Source organism: Phacochoerus africanus, chromosome 1 (genome assembly GCF_016906955.1).
Source record: "Phacochoerus africanus isolate WHEZ1 chromosome 1, ROS_Pafr_v1, whole genome shotgun sequence".
In the NCBI taxonomy this organism is placed as follows: Eukaryota; Metazoa; Chordata; class Mammalia; order Artiodactyla; family Suidae; genus Phacochoerus; species Phacochoerus africanus.
Window position 1 is genome coordinate 35,425,369 of NC_062544.1, and position 23,319 is coordinate 35,448,687.

Here is a 23,319-nt window from a genome sequence, read left to right on the forward strand (position 1 = left end):
CAACAAACTACTAGCAAACTGAATCCAACAATACATTAAAAGGATTATACATCATGATCAAGTGGGATTTATCCCTGGGATGCAAGGAGTCTTCAATATCTGCAAATCAATCAGTGTGATACACCACATTAACAAACTGAAGAATAAAACCATATGATCCTCTCAAGAGATGCAGAAAAAGCCTTTGACAAAATCAAACTCCCATTTCTGATAAAAACCCTTTAGAAATTGGGCATAGAAGGAACCTACCTCAACATAATAAAGGCCATATATAACAAACCCAGAGCCAACATCATTCTCAATGGTGAAAAGCTGAAAGAATTCCCATTGAGATCAGGAACAAGATAAGGATGTCCACTCTTGCCACTACAATTCAATGTAGTTTTGGAAGTCCTAGCCATGGCAATCAGAGAAGAAAAGGAAATAAAAGAAATCCAAATTGGAAAGGAAGAAGTAAAACTATCACTATTTGCAAATGACATGATACTATACCTAGAAAATCCTAAAGATGCTACCAGAAAACTGTTAGAGCTCATCAATGAATTTGGCATAGTTACAGGATACAAAATTAATACACAGAAATTGACTGCATTTCTATATACTAAGAAAGAAAGAACAGAAAGAGATATTAGGGAAACAATAGCATTTACCATCGCATCAAAAAGAATAAAATACTTTGGAGTAAGCCTACCTAAAGAGACAAAAGACCTGTACTCTGAAAACTCTGATCTTTTTGTTTTCTTTCTTCTGGTAATTTTAGGCTGTTTGTTGTTGTTGCTGTTGTTGTTTTTCCTAGTTCCTTTAGGTGTACAGTTGTAAAGGCTGATTATTTGATATCTTTATTTTTTATGAATATAGGTATTTATCACTATAAAATTCACTATTTGAACTGATTTTATTGCATCCCATGGGTTTTTGTATGCTGTTCTTACATTTCTGTTTGTTTCAAGTTATTATTTCCCTTTTGACTTCTTCAATCCATTAGTTGTTCAGGGGTGTGTTATTTAATGTCCACACATTTGTGAATTTCCCAGTTTTCCTTCTGTTAATTGACTTTTAGCTTCATAATTTTGTGGTCAGAAAAGATACTTGGTATGATTTCAATCTTAAATTTGCTAAAATTGTTTTGTGAACTATCATATGATCCATCCTGGAAAACGTTTCATGTGCACTCAAGAAGAATGTGAATTTGGCTGCTATAAAATTGTATGTTCTTTTCATGTCTGTTAAGTCCACTTTCTCCAAAAGTATGGTTCAAATCCAATGTTTCCTTTTTGATTTTCTGTCTAGATGATCTACTCATTGTTATAAGTGGGGTATTGAAGTCCCACTACTGTTACTGCATTGTGTTCTATTTGCTTTATGTACTTAGGTACTCTGTTGTTGGTGAATACATATTTATGATTTTATATCTTCTTGATGAATTTACTCCCCTATTATATGACTTCCTTTGCTCTTGTTACCATTTTTGGCTTAAAGTCTATTTTGTCTGATATAAGTATAGCTATCCTTGCTCTCTTTTGGTTTCCATTTGCCAGGAATATAATTTTCCAATGCTCACTTTGAGCCTACATGTGTCTTTAAATCTGAAGTGAGTCTTTTTTTTTTTTTTTCCCCCGCTGTATAGCATGGGGATCAAGTTACTCTTACATGTATACATTTTTTTCCCACCCTTTGTTCTGTTGCAATATGAGTATCTAGACATAGTTCTCAATAGTCTTTTTTTTTTTCCTGCTGTACAGCATGGGGACCAAGTTACACATACATGTACACATAATTTTTCCTCCCATTGTTGTGTGAAGTGAGTCTTTTGTATATAGTTGGGTCTTGTTTGTTTTTTGTTTTTTGTTTTTGTTTATTCAGCCATTCTATGTCTTTTGATGGGATAAGTCAATCCACTTTCATTTAAGGCATTTATTGATAGGTAAGGATTTACTAACGACATCTTATTAATTTATTAATTGTCTTCCGGCTGTCTTGTAGTTCCCTTCTTACTTTTTCCCTCTGTTGCTGCCTTCCTCTGTGAATTATTTTCCATAGTGGTATGAATATTTCTGAGTCTACTACAGTATTTGCAATGTGATTACTGTGAGGAATACATAAAACATCTTTTTTTTTTTTTTTTCTTTTTAGGGCCAAACTTGTGGCACATGGAATTTCCCAGGCTAGGGGTTGAATTGGAGTTACCAGCCTATGCCACAGCCACAGCAACTTGGGATCTGAGTGGCATCTGTGACCCACACCACAGCTCAGGGCAATGCTGGATCCCTGACTCACTGAGGGAGGCTAGGGATCAAACCCACATCCTCATGGATACTAGTTGGATTTGTTTCCACTGCCACAATAGGAACTCCCTAAAACACCTTATAGATATAACTGTTTACTTTAACATCTTAATTTTGATTGCATACTAAAATGCTACCCTTTTACCCCGCCTTGATTTTTTTTTTCTTTTTTGGCCATCTTGTGGCATATGGAGTTCTGAGCCAGGGATCAAATCCAAGCTACAGTTGTGACCTACACCACAGCTTCAGCAAAGCTGGATCCTTAACCCACTGTGCCAGACCTGGGATCAAACCTGTGTCCTGGTACTCCAGAGATATCATCAATTCTGTTGCACCACAGTGGGAACTCTTCCCCTTTGATTTTGAATCATGGTTTACTACTATTTATATAGTATAACCATTAACAAACTTTTGCAGCTATAGCCATTTTTAGGAATTTTGTTCTTTAGCCTTCATACTAGAATTGTCATTACCATATGACCATATTGCAGCATCAGAGTATTTTGAATTTGACTATATGCTTACCCTTACAAGTGTGTTGTTCAGGTATACATCAGAAATATTGTGGGTTCAGTTACAGACCACTGCAATAAAGCAAATATCACGATAAAGCTAGTCACATGAAATTTCTGGTTTCCTAGTGCATTTAAAAGAGCTAAACATCATCTAAGTTTCAGTGAGTTGTAATCTTTTTCTGGTGAAGGATCTTTCCTCACTGTCGATGGATTCTGATTAATCAGGGTGGTGGTTGCTGAAGATTGGGGTGGCTGTGGCAATTTCTTTTAAAATAAGACAACAATGAAATTTATGCCATCAACTGACTCTTCCTTTCATGAATGATTTCTCCATAGCATGCACTACTATTTGATAGCATTTTAACAAACATAGGACTTCTTTCAAAATTGGAGTCAATCCTCTCAAACCCTGCTGTTTTATCAACTAAGTTCATGTCATATTCTAAATCCTTTGTTGTCATTTCAACAATCTTCATGGCATCTTCACCACGAGTAGATTCCATCTCAAGAAGCCACTTCCTTTGCTCATTTGTAAGAAGTGAGTCCTCATTCATTAGTTTTACCATGAGATTGCAGAAATTCAGTAACATCTTCGGGCTCCACTTCTAATCCTAGTTTTCTTGCTAGTCCCACCACATCTGCATTTACTTTCTCCACTGAAGTTTTGAACCCCTCAAAGATATGCATGAAGGTTGAAATTGGCTTCTTCAAAACACCTGTTAATTTTGATATTTTGATTTCTTTCCATAAATCATGAATTTTTAATGACATATAGAATGGTGAAACTTTTTCAATTTACTTCGGCCAGAGGAATCACTATCTATAGCAACTGTAGCCTTACAAAATATATTTCTTAACTAATAAGACTTGAAAGTTGAAATTATTCCTTGATCCATAGGCCACAGCATAGATGTTATGTTAGTAGGAATGAAAAAACCTTGTGCGTTTCCATCAGAGTGCTTGGGTGACCAGGTGCATTGTCAATGATTAGCCGTACTTTGAAAAGAATCTTTTTTTTTTTCCCTGACCAGTAGGTCTCAACAGTGGGCTTGAAGTATTCAGTAAACCATGTTGTCAACAGATGTGCATCATCCAGGCTTTGTTGTTCCATTTGGAGAGCACAGGCAGAATAGATTTAGCATAATTCTTAAGGGTCCTAGGATTTTCAGAATGGTAAATGAGCATTGGCTTTAACCCAAAGTCAACAGCTGCATTAGCCCCTAACAAGAGAATCTTTATGTCCTTTGAGTTTTTGAAGCCAGGCATTGACTTCTCTCTAGCTATGAAAGTGCTAGATCTGAAAGTCCTTATATCTTTCAATATAAGGCTATTTCATCTACACTGAAAATCTGTTTAGTGTGGTGATCTTCATTAGCTAGATATTCAGGATAACTTGCTGCAGCTTCTACATCTGCACTTGTTGCTTCATCTTGCATCTCCATGTTACAGAGGTGGCTTCTTACCATAAACCCCATGAACCAACATCTGCTAGCTTTGAAGTTTTCTTCTGCAGCTTCACCTCTCTTAACCTTCACAGAAATGAACACAGTTAGGACCTTCCTCTGGATTAGGCTTTGGCTTAAGGGAATGTTGTGGCTGATTTGATCTATCCAGATAACTAAAACTTTCTCCATATCATCGATAAGGCTGCTTTACTTTCTCATCATTTGTGTGTTCACTGGAATAGTACTTTTAATTTCTTTCAATAAATTATCCTTTGTGTTCACACCTTGGCTGTTTGCTGCAAGAATCCTGTAAGACCTTTGGCCTATCTCAGCTTTCAACATGTCTTTCTAACTAAGTTTAAGTATTTCTAGCTTTTGCTTTAAAATGAGAGATGCACCGCTCTTCCTTTCACTTGAACACCTAGAGGCCATTGTAAGGTTATTAACCGGCCTAATTTCAACAACCCAGTGTTGTGCTTCAGGGAATAGAGGCCCAAGGAGAGGAAGAGAAGGGGGAACAGCCAGGGTAGAGCAATCAGAAGACACCCAGCATTTATCAATTAAGTTAGCTGTCTTATATGGGTGCTATCTGTGGGGCCCCAAAGCAAGTAGAACATATCAGTAAAGATCATTGATCACAGATCACCATAACAGACATAATAATAATGAAGAAGTTTGAAGTATTGTCAGAATTACCTAAATGTGAAGTAGAGATAGGAAGTGAGTAAGTGCTGCTGGGAAAATGGCAGCAATAGTCATATTTGATACAGAGTTGCCACAGACTTACAATTGGTAAAAAAAAAAAATGCAATCTGTGAAGTGCAATAAAATGAGGTATGCCTGTATATTTTCCTGTTATTAATTAGTATCCTTTTATATCAACTTGAAGAACTCCTTTCAGCATTTCTTGTAAGGCAGCTTTAGTAGTAATGTGTTCCTTCAGCTTTTATTTATTATAGAAATTATCTCTGCTTTTCTTTTTCTTTTCCTTTTGTCCTTTTAGGGCTGCACCTGTAGCATATGGAGGTTCCCAGGCCAGAGGTTGAATTGGAGCTATAGCTGCCAGACTACACCACAGCCACAACAACACTAGAACTGAGCCGCGTCTGTGACCTACACCACAGCTCATGGCAACGCCAGATCCTTAATCCACTGAGCAAGGCTAGGGATCAAACCCACATCCTCATGCATCCTGGTTGGGTTTGTTAACCACTGAGCCATGACAGGAACTCTGGAAATTACCTCTGCTTAATTTTTTTTTTTTTTTTTTTTTTGGCTGTACCCATGGCATGCATCAGGGGTTCCTGGGCAAGGGATTGAGCCCTCGCCACAGCAGCAACCCAGGCCACTGCAGTGACAGTGACAGATCCTTAAGCTGCTGAGCCACAAAGGAATTCCTCTCCTTCCTATCTGAAGGACAGACTTACAGGGTAAAGTATTCTTGGTTGGCATGTTTCTTCTTTAAACGGTTTGAAGATATCATCCTACTCCTGACCTGCAAGATCTCTTCTGAGAAATTCACTGAGAGCCCTGGGGGAATTACTTCACATAAAATAATTTTTTTCTCTTGCTGCCTTTAAAATTCTCTCTTTATCTTTGATTTTAGACAGTTTTAGTACAATGTGTTTTGGAAAAGCTCAGTGGATTCAAATTGTAGCTTCATAAACTTGGATGTCCAAATCTTTCCCTAGGTTTGGGAGGGCATAAATAAGCTTTCTATACTTTTTTTTCTCTCTTTCTTTCTAGTCTCGCTCTCTTCTCCTTCTGGGACTTCAGTGAAATGCGCATTTTTTCTCTTGATTGAATCCCACAAGTTTTTTGGCTTTCTTAATTGTTTTTCATTCTTTTTTGTTTGTTTGCTCCTCTGATTGTATAATTTCAACAGATCTATTTCTTGGTTCACTCGTTCTTTCTTTTGATTGGCCAATAAAAGCTTCGACAGAAGTTCTGTATTGAATTTTTCAATTCAGTCGCTGAGTTCTTCAGCTCAAATATTTCTGTTTGGTCCTACTTTATGTTCTATTTCTTTTCTTTTTGGCCATGCCCTTGGCATGTGGAAATTCCCAAGCCAGGGATAGACATGTACTCTTTCTTTATTGAACTTTTCAATTTGTAATTGTGTTGTTTTCCAGATACTATGATTTTTGGAAAAAAAAATCTGTGTTCTGTAGTTCTTTGAGCATCTTGAGAACAGTTATTTTGAATCCCTTGTCAGGGAATTCCCATATCTCCATTTAGGGCCAATACTGGAGGTATACCATATTCCTTTGGTGGACTCATGTTTTCCTGATTCTTTGTGATCTCTGAAGCCTTGTATAGTTGTCCGCGCATTTGAAGAAGCAGTTACCTCCTCTACTCTTGGGAAAGAGAAGATGTTCAACTGTAGGGAAGAGAGGCATGCTGGAGCATGCCATCATCCTGGGCCTAGTAGCACAGGGTACCAAGTTCAGGGGTGTGTGGTGACACTGGGTCTGGGGTGGGGTCATGATATCTTTTCAGCTTAGGACACTGAGGTCCACAGCAACTGTGTGGTCCTTTGGTGGGTACTGTTGGGAGTCTGAGGGTCTTTTGGATTCCTTAGCAATGCTTCTAGATCCAGTGGCTAGGGACCATGGCAGGCAGTGGTGATGGCCAGAGCTTGTGATATGTACAAAGTTTGCTGCAGGGGTCAGTGTAGTGGTAGAAACCAGGTGCAGACACACATGCAATGGAAGAGGCCAAGGAAGGCAGGGCCAGGGTGAACTATGGGCTCACTGGCAACTGCAGGGACCCTGGCTGTCTGTTGTCCTATAGCTGCACAACAAACCCTGGGTATGCACAATGCATTTGAGGTCAGTAACAAGGGTTGGGTCAGAGGCTTGCAGGTACACAACTGGAGGATCTAGCCTCAGGAAAACATGGTGGTGCAGGCCAGTGACAAAGGACAGGGCCTAATTCAGGTCCACAAGCAGCTGTGGAGGCCCGGATTGTTGGTCTTCTCTCTTGTGTCTGCAGTCTTCCTCTGGTTATGCCTACTACAGTGGAGGCTGGCGAGGGATGTCAGGTCAGCTGGCATGCAAGTACAAAACTGGAGGGGTTGGCTCCAGCAGGTACACAGTGGTGGAGGGCAGTTATAGGGGCCCATGCTTGTGCATTGTACTCACAAAGCCACAGGGCTGTGAGCAGGCTGCCAGTGCAGCTGCCAGTCTGGTGGGGGAGGCATGCAGGAGGAGGAGAGGGGAGGATGTCAGGCAGTTTGTGTTAGTGAATAAAAACACCTGTGGGGTGAAAGCTAAAATCTACAGGGTATCCCCAGAAATGTACAGGCTGTTACTCTCACTAGTGGCAAAATTTGCTGAATTTATATGTAGAGCTGGTGACTGTGAACTGCAGCTCCTCCTATTGTGTGGCTGCTCCTGGTCACCCTTACTTTTCTTCCTTATTCCTGTCTCTCTGTCTTGGCTTTGCCCTTCTGGGTAGAATGAAACTGAAGTGCTACCTTCATGCAGTGCCCAGAAAGATTGGGGAAGCTGGTGGCTCACCCCATTCTTTTTTTCCTGGACTGGCAGGAGGAATACTTTCTGGCTGGCAAAGTCCCTCTTGGTGCTGGGCTGTGCTGGCTTCAGGGAATGGGGTGATGCAGGAAAATGAAGCTGTCTTTCCTCTCCCCTTATGGGGTTGTTCTTAGGTCTTCAGTTCTTTCATTCCACTGCATTGCTTAAATTTCTTTCTTTCTTTCTTTCTTTTTTTTTTTTTTTTGGTCATTTTTGCCTTGTCTAGGGCCGCTCCTGTGGCATATGGAGGTTCCCAGGTTAGGGGTCTAATCAGCGCTGTAGCCACTGGCCTACGCCACAGCCACAGCAACAAGGGATCCGAGCCATGTCTGCAACCTACACCACAGCTCACGGCAACGCTGGATCCTTAACCCACTAAGGAAGGCCAGGGATCGAACCCGCAACCTCATGGTTCCTAGTCAGATTCGTTAACCACTGCGCCACGATGGGAACTCCATGCATTGCTTCAATTTCTTAAGTGAACTCCAGAGCTATTTTTGTTCATGGCTAGGGCCCATGGATGGGGCTTCCTCCATCACCATTTAGGCCTATGATGCCTGCTTTCAATTCTCTGCTAATTTCTCATGGCCAAATATTGCTATGATATTTGATAATGACTGACCCAAGGTCCATTTTTCCCCTTAACATTTAGACAGACCACACAACAATTAGGAAGAATTTTGATAATAGGGTAAGGACTTTCTACAAAGCCACAGTCCAGTCTTTACATAATATTTCATGGGGCACAGAGAATTTTATAAACTGCCTTTTCCCCTTGACATGATGTTTACCTATGTCGCCTTCCTCTTTTTCTATGCTACTTTCTTATCTTCTTAATTATCACTTTAATGATTTATACAGTAGACCAAGCACTTGATTTACTTAAGTAATTATTCTTATACGATTGCCCATTTGGGCTGCTATAGTTTTTGCTTTATGTATCCTACCACGGTGAACACCAAAAGAACTTTGTAAAATTCAGTCACATGGGGGTTTCCATTTTTGTTTGAAAACAACCAGTTCAAAAGTCAATATTCTAATTTGTACTTTGTCTGTCTCTCACTCTTTTCTTCTTTTTTGTTTTTTGTTTTGTTTTGTTTTATTGTTCTTTTTACAGTTGCCCCTGTGGCATATGGAAGTTCATGGGCTAAAGGTCAAATTGGAGCCGCAGCTGCTGGCCAAAGCCACAGTCATGGCAATGTGGGATCTGAGGCAGGATCCTTAGCCCACTGAGTGAGGCCAGGGATTGACCCCACATCATCATGAACACTATGTCAGGTTCTAAATCCACTGAGCCACAACAGGAACTCCATGTCTCTTTCATATTTAGCAGAGTTTAAAGCAAATTAGACAACAGAGGCTTTCTGAAATTGTGTAGAATTAAATAATATCTAGATTGTTTCTTATTGCTATAGAAGGCTCTCTTTCCTGGATTTTTCAGAGTGATGGAAAAAATTACTAGTTTTTTTTTTTTTCTTTTGTGACTTATCAGAATAAAAGATGCCTAGGGAGGAGGTTCCATCGTGGAGTCAGAAATGAATCCGACTAGGAACCCTGAGGTTGTGGGTGTGATCTCTGGCCTTGCTCAGTGGGTTAAGGATCTGGCATTGCCATGAGCTGTGGTGTAGGTTGCAGACTCGGCCTGGAGCTGGCGTTGCTGAGGCTGTGGTGTAGGCCAGCAGCTGTAGCTCCGATTAGACCCCTAGCCTAGGAACCTCCATATGCTGTGGGTGCGGCCCTAAAAAAAAGGAAAAAAAAGATGCCTAGGGAATATTAAATACAAATAAATGAACATTTTATTTTTCCTAATGTACTAATCCAGTGTAATCTTTCCCTCTTTTTAAATGTTTAGATACACATTAGCTTTTGCCAATGTATTTTATAATATATGCTTGATAAAAGAAATTTTTAGATTAGAAGTATCTTCAAAACTTTAGCACAAATAATATTTAAAAATGGAAGAGTGTATATATAGCTGTATGACATTTTCTTAACACAGTAGCAAGAAAGTTTTCAAAACTATTTAGGTGGAAAAACTGATGTTCTGTGTACCCTGACACCTGTATGTTTGCCGGATGTATCAATAAACAATAGATGAAAAACTTAATCGGTTAAATTCAATTCATTTTAAAACCATGAATACAGTGATCAGTAGAGGTGGTGGTGCCTTTGTTCCTAAAGATAATGAACCATGCTTTGGGTAGTAAGGAAACTGAGGATAGAGAGCAGATGGGATTTTTGGCAAAGGGTAGGCAAGTCTGACTGTCGGCAGCAGGAGCTGGCTAATTCTCTAGCATACGGTGTGGATAATACCTCAATCAATTAAGGTGCCATCCAGGACTTTCCAGTCAGAAGACATCTTAACTATTTTTTTCCTAAAGCCAAGAGCAACTTCATTATAACCCTCTATGGGGCCAAGCAGCCAATTTAGGATTCACTTTTGACAGTCGGCTGATGTCAGTTTTTCAATGACTGTATGTTCATGCTTGGAAATGTTGCTAATGTGAAATGTTGCAATTTGTGTGATACCAGTTCACCATCTGAACAGCACTGGCATAATTTATGCCTTATCTACAAATATTTATTGAACTCAAATGTTGAATGCTTTAATATGTACATAACAAATCTTTTGTTTTCAAAGCTGATTATGTTGCAAGTCTTTATGGGGCTCCCTGTGAATGCCCATAGCTCTTCTTCCTGCATCTCTCTTCATCGAATTTATCACTTTCTTTTTATACCACTTCCCTCAGTAAAAACAAGTCATCTTCGCAGTTGTCTAACAGACCCTACACAAACATCCCTATACGTCTAATCTCTTGACCTCTTTTCTCTCTCTGACTCTCTTCACGTGTGGATGAAGAATAAAATTCCATGGCAGGGGAACAAACAGGTCTTTCTACTGTGGTGAGTACCTGTCGCATACTCAGTACACCAGAGCAGATAGAAAAGATTCTCCCATCAAGGAGTTTCCAATGGGTTTCAGAAGCAAGACTAAATAATGTATAGTTATTTAGGGAGTTCAGGGAGTTCCTGTCTTGGTGTAGCGGAAACGAATCAGAGACTAGGAACCATGCGGTTTTGGGTTCGATCCCTGGCCTTGCTCAGTGGGTTAAGGATCCAGCGTTGCTGTGAGCTGTCGCGTAGGTTGCATGCAGCTCGGATCTGGCATGGCTGTGCCTGTGGTGTAGGGCAGGCGGCTGTAGCTCCAATTTGACCCCTAGCCTGGGAACCTCCATATGCCGTGGGTACAGCCCTGAAAAAGAAAATAATAATAAGGATAACAATAATACACACGAAAATATGGGAATGAATAAGTTATTACTAGATTATGTCGTATACACTTTAAATACCAACACTAGGAAAGCCCGGAGTTCAGATCAGGCATGGTGAGGACTGCTTCCTTGTATCCAGTACCATGATGACAATAATAAACTGAAGGCCTCTAACTCTTTCTCTCTCTCCCACTACTTTTCCTGAGCATGAGGTGGGCATTTCTAAATGCTCCAAACTAAGCAAGGGCAAGACAGAGTTTATTTCTCCTGATGTCAGCCAGTGGCTTTACCACCGATCCTGGAACTCCAGCCAGAAATTGGAAGTCACCCTTAATTTTGCCTTCCTAACTGCCTCCTCACTCCTATCGGCATCTTGTTAACCTGGAACTTCCTAAGTATGTCCTACGTATAGCTCTGCTTCTCTAAACTTCCATTTCCAGTACCTTGGCTGATGCCAATGTAACCTCTGTTCCAAGTGTTACAACAACCTTATAACCACGTCACTAACTCTAGGCTTTTTACCCTGGCTACCACTACCTTATCCATTTTACACACAGCAGAGTGATGTTTCTAAAGTTCAAATCAAATTATCTATGTCACTCACTATCGTTTTTAGAATAAAATCTTTGCTGCAACATCAGTGGTCCTGTTTGTTACACATCCTTTCCAGGTGATAGTTGGGATACTCTCAGGTCTGATGGAAGGGAGTGGGGTGCCCTATCACCAAATTGAGGGCCAGTTATCAATCAAGAGGGTCCGGGGAGGAACTTTGGAAATGAAGTTCTAGGTACAAAGACAAGGCCAGGATGTAGGCTCTCAAATAGGCTCTACCCTAGCTCTGCTGGGTAGAGTTAGAAGGGTCGTGGGAAGCAGAAGTAGAAACTGAACTATAAGCGGAGGTATTAGGTTTCTATTGCTGTGACCCCAAACTTAGCAGCTGAAAACAACACACATATGGAGTTCCCTTGTGGCTCAGTGGGTTAAAGATCTGGCAATGTCACTGCTGTGGCTCTGGTTACAGCTGTGGCATAGGTTCGATCTTTGGCCCAGGAACTTATGCATGCTGTGGGCACCACCAAAAAAAACCACACAAAACAAAAACACCGAAAATAAAACAACAGGCGTATATTACTTGATAGTGGCTATGAGTCAGGATTCCAGGCACAGCTCAGCTGGGACCTCTGCTCAGGATCTCACAGGTTGCAGTCATTGCAACTAGGCTGCATTCTAGATCTTGGTGTCTTCTTCCAAGCCCATCCAGATGGTTAGCAGAATGCAGTTCTTCGAAGTTGTAGAACTAAGGCCATCAGCTCCTAGAGGTGGCCCCTCTCCACAGGCTCTTTACCATATGACCACTTCTTCAAGGTCAACAGAAAAGCATCTGTCTTGCTTCAATCCTTCTTTTAGAAACGGCTTGGTGTTTGCCTGCCTGCTGGTCTGTCTCTCTGTTTCCTGACTCTTTCTAACAAATCTCTTTAATTTGGTAGCACCTCCGTCTTATTATCCCTTCCTCTCTCTTACTAGCTATAAAAATCCATTACGGAAAAAAAACCTTTTCTTTCTTTTCTTCTTGATGATACATTGAATGGATAACATGTCATCCATTAACTACTCCCATTCATATTTCACAGATTGGGAAATGAGGCTCAGAAATGTTAAAGAACTTCCCTAAGTGCACACAGCCAGTACTAGCTAAATGGTGTCTCTGGGATTCAAGACACTGGGGAGGGCACAATTAGGTAGGCTACGTCCTACTTACAGTGACCCTGGAAGAATGCATGGGAAGGATCAGCTGGAGACGAAAGTTGACTTTCTCTGTTGAAGTGGATATGTGGCTATCAGGAGAGAGGACATTGACAGTATCAACCTGGGGTTTCCTCTGAAATGTAACTAAACCTCACTGGTGCTTGCTTGCCATTCCAACAGATCTTCATAATGGAGATACTGAGATCACATCTAGTCTAAGGCTCTTGCTAAATGGAGGATCTATGAATGTCACCCTTTGGAATGAGAGGAGGATTGTGAAGGATAAAACACGACAGTTTTCACACAAACTAGGTAGAAAAAAAGGCATGCATATCACACTTGTTAAAAAGCACAACAATTTCATTAGCTTACAGAATAAGGATTCTCAAATATTGAATAGGTACAAATGATAAACCTCAGTTTACAAAGAGAAATTTAATAGTAATACATATAAGGTCCTGCCTTTGGACTTGATCTCTTTTTTAAAAAATTGTGGTTAAAAAAAAAATCACATGAAATTTACCATAACTGTTTCTAAGTCCAGTAGTGTTAAGCATATATTCATAGTTGCACCACAGATTTCTAGAACTTTTTGTCTTGTAACATTGAGACTCTATACTCATTGGACACTAATTATCCCTCCTCCCTCCCTGCAGCCCTTGGTAACTACCTTCATATTTTCTCTATGATTTTGACTACTTTAGATACTTCATATGAGTAGAATCATATGTGTCCTTTTGTGACTGACTTCTTAACATAATGTTCCGAAGGTTCATCCATGGTATTGCATATAACACAATTTCCTTCTTTTTAAAGGCTGCATAATATTCCACTGCTTATATATACCACATTTCTTTATCCATTCATCTGTCTATAGACATTTGGGTTGCTTCTACATTTTGGCTATTGTGAATAATGCAGCAATGAATAGGGGTGTGCAAATATCTCTTTGAGATCTTTTTTGAATTCCGTTGATGTATATCAAAAAATAGATGTATATATCTCCAGATTGCAGGAGGTAATTCAAGTGGTAATTCTATTTTTAATTTTTGAGGAACTTCCACATTATTTTTCATAACTGCTGTAAAAGTATACACTCTCAACAATAGAGCAATAGGGGTCCAGTCTGTCCACATTCTCTTTAATACTTGCTATTTTCTGTTCTTTTGATAGTGGCCACTTGGAGGATATGAGGTGGTATTTCATTGTGGTCTTGATTTTCATTTCCCTAATGATTAGTAATGTTAAGCATCGTTTCATGTGTTTATTGGCCACTGTTATGACTGTTCAATTAACACTTTTTTTTTTGTCTTTTTGCCTTTTTGCTAGGGCCACTCCCGAGGCATATGGAGGTTCCCAGGCTAGGGGTCTAATTGGAGCTGTAGCTGCCGGCCTATGCCAGAGCCACAGCAATGCGGGTTCCGAGCCGTTTCTGCAACCTATACCACAGCTCACAGCAATGCCAGATCCTTAACCCACTGAGCAAGGGCAGGGATCAAACCCTCAACATCATGGTTCCTAGTTGGATTCGTCAACCACTGAGACACGACGGGAACTCCCAAGTAATACTTTTTAATTGCATCACAGAATGAGCCAAGGTTCAACAAAAGACCACAAATTGAAGTAGAGAAGTTTATTACTCACAGGTTCTGGAGGAAGTACACTGCATGCCTTAAAGGGTCATGGAGGGAGGTCAAAGAAAAGCACAAAGTGGAGTTCTTGGTATGGCTCAGAGGTAACGAATCTGACTAGTATCCATGAGGATGCAGGTTCGATCCTGGCCTTGCTCAGTGGGTTAAGGATCTGGCATTGCCATGAGCTGTGGTGTAGGTTGCAGACATGGCTTGGATCTGGTATTGCTTTGGCTGTGGCATAGGCTGGCAACTGCAGCTCTGATTCGACCCCTAGCATGGGAGCTTCCATATGCTTCATGTGCGGCCCTAAAAAGTAAAAAAGAAGAAGAGTGAAAAGTGAGAGTCAGAACTTGGGGTACATATCTTTCTTAAGGTCCATGGGTGGAGTGCTTTGGGTTTCCTTGGCTAGGGCTTGATTTATCAATTCAAACTAACAGACTAGGGTTTTTATAAACTTGATATGTGATCTTAGTTCCCAGACCAGGGATTGAACCGGATCACAGTGGTGAAAGCGCTGAGTCCTAAGCACTAGATCACCAGGGAACTTCCAAAACTGATAACATTTAATTGCATGTAAAAACCTCTACTCCTGTATATCTCTGCCAAGTCTTATGTTATTGATGACAAAAATTAGCTTTTTATACTGTGAATCCATTAACATAGAAGTAAAACTGATTTTGTTTTTAAAATTATTTGCTAGGTATTAAAGTGATTTACATACCTACATTAAATACTACAGGATTCTATACTTGCCTATATATTTTCCTTTACCAGGGAGTTATATATTTTCTTACAGTTTTGTGTTGCTGTTTTATGTCCTTTCATTTCAACTTAAAGAACTCCCTTAAGCATTTTTTGTGGGGCAGGTCTAGTACTCATGAACTCGCTCAGTTTTTGTTATCTGGAAAATCTTAATTTCTCCTTCAGTTTTGAAGGACAGTTCTTGGTTGGCAGGTTTTTCTTTTCTTTCCCTTTTTTTTTTTTTTTTTTTTTTGTCTTTTTAGGGCCAAACCTGTGGCATATGGAGGTTTTCTGGCTAGGGGTGGAATCAGAGCTATAGCTGCTGGCCTACACCACAGCCACAGCAATGAGGGATTTGAGTCGAGTCTGCAACCTACACCACAGCTCACAGCAATGCCAGATCCTTAAACCACTGAGAAAGGCCAGGGATCAAACCTGCGTCCTCATGGATCCTAGTTGGGTTCATTAACCAATGAGCCATGATGGGAATTTCGGCAGGTTTTTTCTTTCAGTACTTTCGAGTATATTATCCCATTTCTTTCTAGCCTGTAAGACTTCTGCTAGAAAATCTGCTAATAATCTAAAAGAATCTCCCTTGTATGTGATGAATTGTTATGAACATGCTGCTTTCAAGATTCTTTGTCCATGTCTTATGACAGTTTATGATGTGTCTTGTTAAGTCTTTAGATTTATCCTGGTTAGAGTTCTTTGAGCTTCTTAAATTTTTATGTCCATTCCTCTGTCAGATTTGGGAAGTTTGGGCCATTACTTCTTAAAATAGATTCTCTGCCCTTTCCTTCTTCTCCTTCTAGCCCTCCAGTAACGCACATGTTGTTCTGCTTGATGGTATCCCATACATCCCTCAGGCTCTCATCATATTTTCTTCCTTACTGTTTCTTTTTGCTGCTCTGCCTTGGTAATTTTAAAATCCTGTCTTACCTGGTCAAGCCTGCTATTTAGTCCTTCTGGTGAATTTTCTAATTTAGTTATTATAAGTTTCAGAATTTCTATTTGGTTCTACTTCATCCTTTCTATCTCTTTGTTGATATTCTCATTTTGTTCCTGCATCATTTTTTTTATTTTATTTAGTTGTCTACCTGTGCTTTTATTTTATTTATTTATTTTTTTGTCTTTTTGCTATTTCTTTGGGCCGCTCCTGCAGCATATGGAGATTCCCAGGCTAGGGGTCCAATCGGAGCTGTAGCCACTGGCCTACGCCAGAGCTACAGCAACGCGGGATCTGAGCTGCGTCTGCAACCTACACCACGGCTCACGGCAACGCCAGATCGTTAACCCACTGAGCAAGGGCAGGGACGGAACCGAAACCTCCTGGTTCCTAGTTGGATTCGTTAATCACTGCGCCACGACGTGAACTCCTACCTGTGCTTTTAATTCTCGGAGCATCCTTATCATGGTAGTTTTGAATTATTTGCCTGATAATTCACGTATCTCCATTTCTTCTGGGTCACTTTGTGGAGATTTCATTTGTTCCCTTAAATGTGCCATGTTTCCTTGTTTCTCTGTATGCTTCTTGTGAAGATTCTGGCATTTGATGAATCAGCCACCTCTTTCGGAATTGCAATATGGTTTTTTATAGGGAAGACTTTCTCCACTCAACCTGCTTAGAGATTCAGGAGACCTGTCAAGTCTTTGTATGGATGTATTCTCCCCAGGCCTGTGTGAGTAATCTAAATGAAGAGGCTTGCTGATTTCTACTCAGGAGTTCTCCCTCTTGTCTGTCTGCACTACTGGGACTCTCTGGTGCTATAGTAAGCAGTGTTATCACTGCTCACTGGAGTTCCACATAATGTCTGTGTACTGTACCCTGATGTGCGCTGACTGTCTTTGTTCTTAGAGACTCTCAAGCGTGTCCCTTGTTCCTGCCTGTGCTTGGATTCAGACAAGACAGAAACCAGTCCCTCATATAGAACTCACTAAAAGTCAGAAGGTCGGATGTATGTTCTACTCCTTTCACTCCCCAAGGAGTAGATGGGAATCGGAGATTTCTTCCCAATAGCACTGCACAGCTCAATGGGCTCTTGCAAGACAGTCCCAAATTTTCCTACCAGGGTTTGATATGGTTGATATTGCACTTGCCTGGAATACAGAAAACTTTTAGCTATTTTCTCACCTTTTCAAATGGGTATTTGGTTCTCGTTTTGTTGTTAAATCTGTGTCTCTACAAAGGAATGATGGTTGAGGGCTTTCTATTCCACCACATTGCTGATATCATTCTGAGCTTGACCCTCTTTTAAAGGTCTCATCTGTTTAGGTTGAGTCCATACAGGATAATCTCCCTTTTGATTCATTCAAAGTCAACTGATTAGGCATCTTAATTTAATCCACAAAATCCTTACACTTTATCCATATTCTATTGAGTAGAAGCAAGTCATAGGTTCTGCCTGTACTCAAGGGGAGGGGATTACACAAAGATGTGGACACCAGGGTTCAGGAAGCATGGAGACTATGATAATAATCAGGAGAATTCTGCCTACCACACTAATTCTATCTTGGAGTTACAGATACTTAGAGAGATGCTAAAGCCTAACCTCAAGTGCCTCCAGGAGTTATATTCAATCTTGGCATAGAAGTATTTTCTGACCCCGCTTAATGGTAAAAATAGAGATGCCAGCCTCCTCTCTCATTAGCTAAAGATCCAACAAAGGCTAAAGGTACGAGAGGCAGGATCTTGTTATCAAAGATGTTGTTTTCCAGTAAATGATCACATTTAAATTTCCTGGTGTTTTCCAACCCAATAACTTCACTCCACTGTTCCCTAAATGTACCATGTCTTCTGAGCCTCTGTTTGGACAGTGCTAGGCACTACTGAGTTGTACTAAACAGATAATATTTGGAAAAAAATGAGATTTTTAGTGTGGATCTAGAGGAAACTCCAAGAATATTAACTGGGTTTTATCAGGGACTGAAGCCAATAACTAGAAATATCTTGATATCTGTATAATGTTACCTTCTGGACCTATTTCATTCTTCTGCTTTTTCAGCTTCTCAAAGCATTCAGTAGAAAATGGTTTTGCTACAATAGAAATTTTACTTTCTAAGTTTACACAAGCCCAGTACCTGCTACTGTCTAGAATCACTACTCCAGTTCCAAATTCTTGAGAAGGAGAATTTAAGCAGTCCAATTGGAGAAAGAGTTATAATCAATTATTATCAAGGAGATAATGGCCCACCAGGTTGATCTCAGCTAAGTCCCTTAATCTCTAAAAGTTTTGTTAAATATACAAATAACTTTTTCTACATGTTATGATGCTGCATGGAAAAATAAGCTTGTTCTCTATTTTTCAAATATCTATACTACAATTGTTTACTTATCTAATACTTGATATCATGTTACATTAGCTAGGATCCTCCTATAGTGTTTAGTAGTGGTGGTAATGATGAGTTTCTTTCTTTTCTGTGTTTAGTGAGAATGCCTCCATAATTTCAAAAAGGTGTTTGATGATTCACTTATTGACTTGTTAGTTGTTCAAGAGTATGTTGTTTAATGTCTGTACATTTGTGAATTTTCCAGTAAAGTTGTTATCAGTTTAAAGTAGACATATTTATAGGATGTCTTTGTTAAGCCACACGGTAACCACAAATCAAAAATCTACAGTAGATTCACAAAAGATAAAGGGAATCCATATCTACCACTATGGAAAATAATCAGTTCCAGTGGTACTGGAGCAATCTTTGGTCTAGGACTAATTCTCCCCTGTTACTAAGGCAAGACTATTCCGTGTGATGCCTGTGCATCATTAAGGGTTTTCGTCACACATTTGTGATGGAAATGGGCATTTTTACTCTTTTTTTTTTTTTTTTGTGAGCAGAGAACATTGTTACCTCCAATTTTTTAGGCAGTTCTTTATCTTGCCCTGAGAACTTTCCTCACAACGTGTTGATCAGCACTCAGCTGAATTCACCAAAGGGGACACAGTTCTCTTGAGTTCTCTTTCTGTGCAGCTCTCTCCCCTCCACTATTGTGCACTGCAAACTATAGCTCCCTTGGTGTCCTGGACTCTTAGCTCTGTCTCCTCAATTTCAGGAATCTTCCAGACATGCCTGGGCTCCTCTTCCACACTCCGTAACTTAGAAATACTCTCAAGGCAGTAATCTGTGGACAGTCATAGAGTTAACCACTTTTTCCCCCACTGTCCCTCAGGAATCACTGTCCTTCACTGTCTGATGTCCAGTATTTTGTAAAATCATGATTTCATATATTTTATCTGTTTTTGGTCATTTTTAGGAGGGAGGATAAATCCACTGTGGCCAGAAAAACCAGTACCAACAAAATTACTCTGAAATGTACATGGAAAAATAAAAACATGTATACTTGAACCAATTTTGAAAAACAGGAGCAAAAAAGGGAAGACATCCTGTAAGATAATGATTCTCTAAGTGTTATCCCCAGACTATAAGCATCAGCATTATCTAGGAACTTGCTAGAAATGGAAATTCTTGGGCACAAACCCAGACCTACTTAAATCAAAAGCCTGTTGGGTAAGGCCCAAGAAGACCTCCAGGTGACTGATGTGGTAAGGTTTGACAATCACTGCTATATATATATAAAAGTTTCTTTATAAAAGAGACACAATATATAACAATGGTAATGGAAGAATCTAGATGATATTCCTTTTTGTTTGTTTGTTCGACTTTTCAGGGCTGCACCCACAGCATATGGAAGGAAGTTCCCAGGCTAGGGGTAAAACTGGAACTGTAGCTACCAGCCTATGCCACAACCACAGCAATGCCAGATCCAAACCACGTGTACAACCTACACCACAGCTCACAGCAACGCTGGATCCTTAACCCACTGAGCGAGGCCAGTGATAGAACCAGCAACCCCATGGATACTAGTTGGGTTTGTTACCGCTAAGTCAGGACTGGAACTCCTAGACGATATTCTATATAAAGCTTTAAATTTGCTGGGGGAAAAAAGGTATAGGTGTAAAACAGAAAAAGAGACCAAAAGAACACTATAGAGAGCTCACAGAGTCTGTGTAGGCATAGGTATTTGATATGTAATAAAGGTTGCATTGCATCAATAGAAAGAAGTAGGCTTCTATAGTAAATGATGCAGAAAAAAACAGGGAGGTTGATCCTAACATTGGACCATATATCACAGTGGATTCCAAATGGATTATAATCTAAATATTAATAATAAATAGATATAGCTAATCAAAGTAAATGTGGGAAAGTAGATTTTTGACTCAGCAACAGAGAAGACTTAAGAAGAATAAAGCATAAATGATATAGGCTTATCTTCATCTATATTAAACTTTTTCTTTTAAAGACACCATAAACAAAATTAAACAGACTGGACTGGGAGAAGACATTTGTAAATATCTAAAAATGAAAGGAGAGTACTATCCAGAACAGACATAGAACTACTACAAATCAGTCTTGAAAACAATAGAGAAATAGGCAAAGGAAATGGAACAATTACAGAATGGTTAACTTTAATGGCTAATAGGTATATGTGCTTGTCAACCCCACAGTAATTAAAGGAATGAACTTTAAACCAATGTCAAAATACATTATTTTCATCAAATATGCAAAAGTTAAAGTCACTTATATGGTTTACAAATATGCAGACAAATGAGATTCATGTTTAGCTGGTGCAGACATTCTGGAAAGTACTTTAAGCAAAATTTTGTTTAATAGTATCTATGAGCTAGCACTTTTACACCTAGGTATGTATTCTAGAGGAATTTTCACAGAGGTTCAAAAAATAATATACATAAGGATACTCACCACTGTGGTGCTTATGGCAGCAGGGAGAAGTAGAGGCATCATAAGAGTTCATCACTATAAAAATGGATAAGTCAAATGCAGTGGAGTCAAATGATACGTATATACATCACTGTGTCACAAATAAAAGTTAGAGCTTGTTGCATTTATTTGCATAAATAAAAGACATGCATAATACTAAATACCTATTCTTTGTATAACCATTATTTGTCTCACAAATTCCACATAAGATTCTTCTGATATTTTATATCCACATAATTTACTATCAATATTAATTACACTTATTTCTTGGATCCTAAATCTCTTGAGATTAATTTTTCATTTTGTTCCAATATATCCCCTTGTACATCTTTTGGAGAGACTAAATGGGAGGTAAATTTTGAAACTTTGAATTCCTGAAACTATTTCGCCTTCTGGCTTAAATAACTTTAAAGTTTCGGATGTAGTGCTTTTCTGTATCCTTGCATCCAATGATGCTGAGGAAAATTATGAAGTCAATCTGATTGTTTACTTGGCAAGTAATTTCCTTCACATTTTTAAATTTTGTAGGGGGTCATTTAGGCTTGATCTGAAATTTTATTAAGGTATATTTAGAAGTGTTTGGTTTTGAATGGATCCATTTGGTCTAAGAACCTAATGTGCTTCAGCTGTGGGACATTTTCTTGAGTTTTTTTTTTTTTTTTTCTCATTCTCTATCTATATCCTCCATTCTTCCTTAGAACTCCTATTGGACCCATATTGGAACATGAAGAGTTTTTATGTCTCACTTCACACTAGTTCTTAATTCTTTTGCATTATATTCTATGGAATCCAAATCTAAAGAGAGCCGATTTACTCTTTAAATATAAACTTCCTTCTTTATAGCAGAGCTGTTGCATTTGTGACAAATTCTACTTTACATTAATAGGCCACATTTCCGGCATGTGGAAAGTCTCTGGCCAGGGATTGAACCCAGACCACAGTAGCAATCCAAGCTGCCACAGTGCCAACACCAGATCCTTAACTTGCTGTGACACAAGAGAATTCCCAGAAGATACTGCTTTTAAATATTGATTTCTTTGGTGGCTCTCTTCATGGAGTTGCTTTTCAATTGTTGAATAACTACTGTTGTCATCTTAGCATGAGCTTGTCTGAGAAAGTTGCTTGCTTCCTGAAAACTACCTGCACTCCTGACGGGTGAAGAGAAGGGCATGAAACTTGGTAAGCCATAACCACCTTGAAATGACTCAACTGGTTTTTCTTTCTAATCTAAGCATCCACACTCACTACTCCTGCCTTGAGCCAGATATCTCCTGCATACTGCTCAGAATTAAAAAGGTGGTTGTCCCAACCAGTTTCTTATGATGTGGTTCCCAACCATCGCTAGAACTTTCTTGACCCACTATCCTGTCTCTATTTTTGAAGCATCCCTAAGACAAATTCACTTTTTGTGATAGAATCTTCTGGCCCTATCTGCCCTAGGTCTCCTGACAATTCCTCCAAATTTATCTAGTGCACTCCTTTATTTTCTAAAACTCTGGAAATTAAGTACTTTTACCTATTATAGTGTTAAAAAGTCAACTTTCATCAGTTCTAGGGATTTGGATGAGAGTGAGAGCTTGATGCATGTACCGGTGTGCAACCTTAAAACAATTTTGAGAGTTAAGCTTGCACATGGCTCTCAGGAAAACAAATGCACCTTTGAAGGGTAAACCAAATGTGAAAGCTGTTTTAATCGCCATTCTGGGATGGCATTAGTTCTCAGAGTATTAGGGTTTCCCCTTCATGAAGACGGGGAGTCATCCGTCCTAAAAACTCATGCTTCACATACTAATTTTTCTTCAATTTAATTTTTATTTGGCTTCTTCATTTTTAGTTTAAGTTTTCTGACAAGAATCTTCTAAAGCTCTACTGCGGGGTAACAAAATGGCTTTGATTAGATCTAAGGAGGGTCAGCTCAGGAAAAATATCAAAAGCATTTTTTCATACAAAATAAAAATAGGTCTATTAAATCATGGTGTGGGAGGTGGAGAGAGAACATAACTTTATACCTTGTATTTCTTTACTTACCAGTGATACATGAGCTTCTCATATGTCATCCTGAAATTAGATCGAGGGATGAATGAGAAGCTGGATTGGCCAGATGAAATCCCGCGAGAGATCATAATTGTCGCTAGTTGATATACTCAAAAAGGAAATTAAAACAGTAGGGTCATTTTTCAGCCTTTCTTAGGAACCCTACAGAAAGGTTCAGGAGTACCTTGTTCTCTAAAATAAAAACCAAGATTCTACTGAGGTATTTTCCCTAAATAAACATTCTCAGGTGCTTGGATTTTAGGAATGTATGTTTTTGGAGACCATGTATTTTAATTTTGCAAACTGCTTCACAAAAAGAATGCAAAATTCTAAAAAGAAAAT

General features: G+C 39.3%; 1 pseudogene; it reads right to left on the reverse strand.

The window, feature by feature from the left end:
• Positions 1 to 2,947: 2,947 nt before the first annotated feature.
• Positions 2,948 to 4,973, reverse strand: LOC125138044 (tigger transposable element-derived protein 1-like; annotated as a pseudogene).
• Positions 4,974 to 23,319: the final 18,346 nt, after the last annotated feature.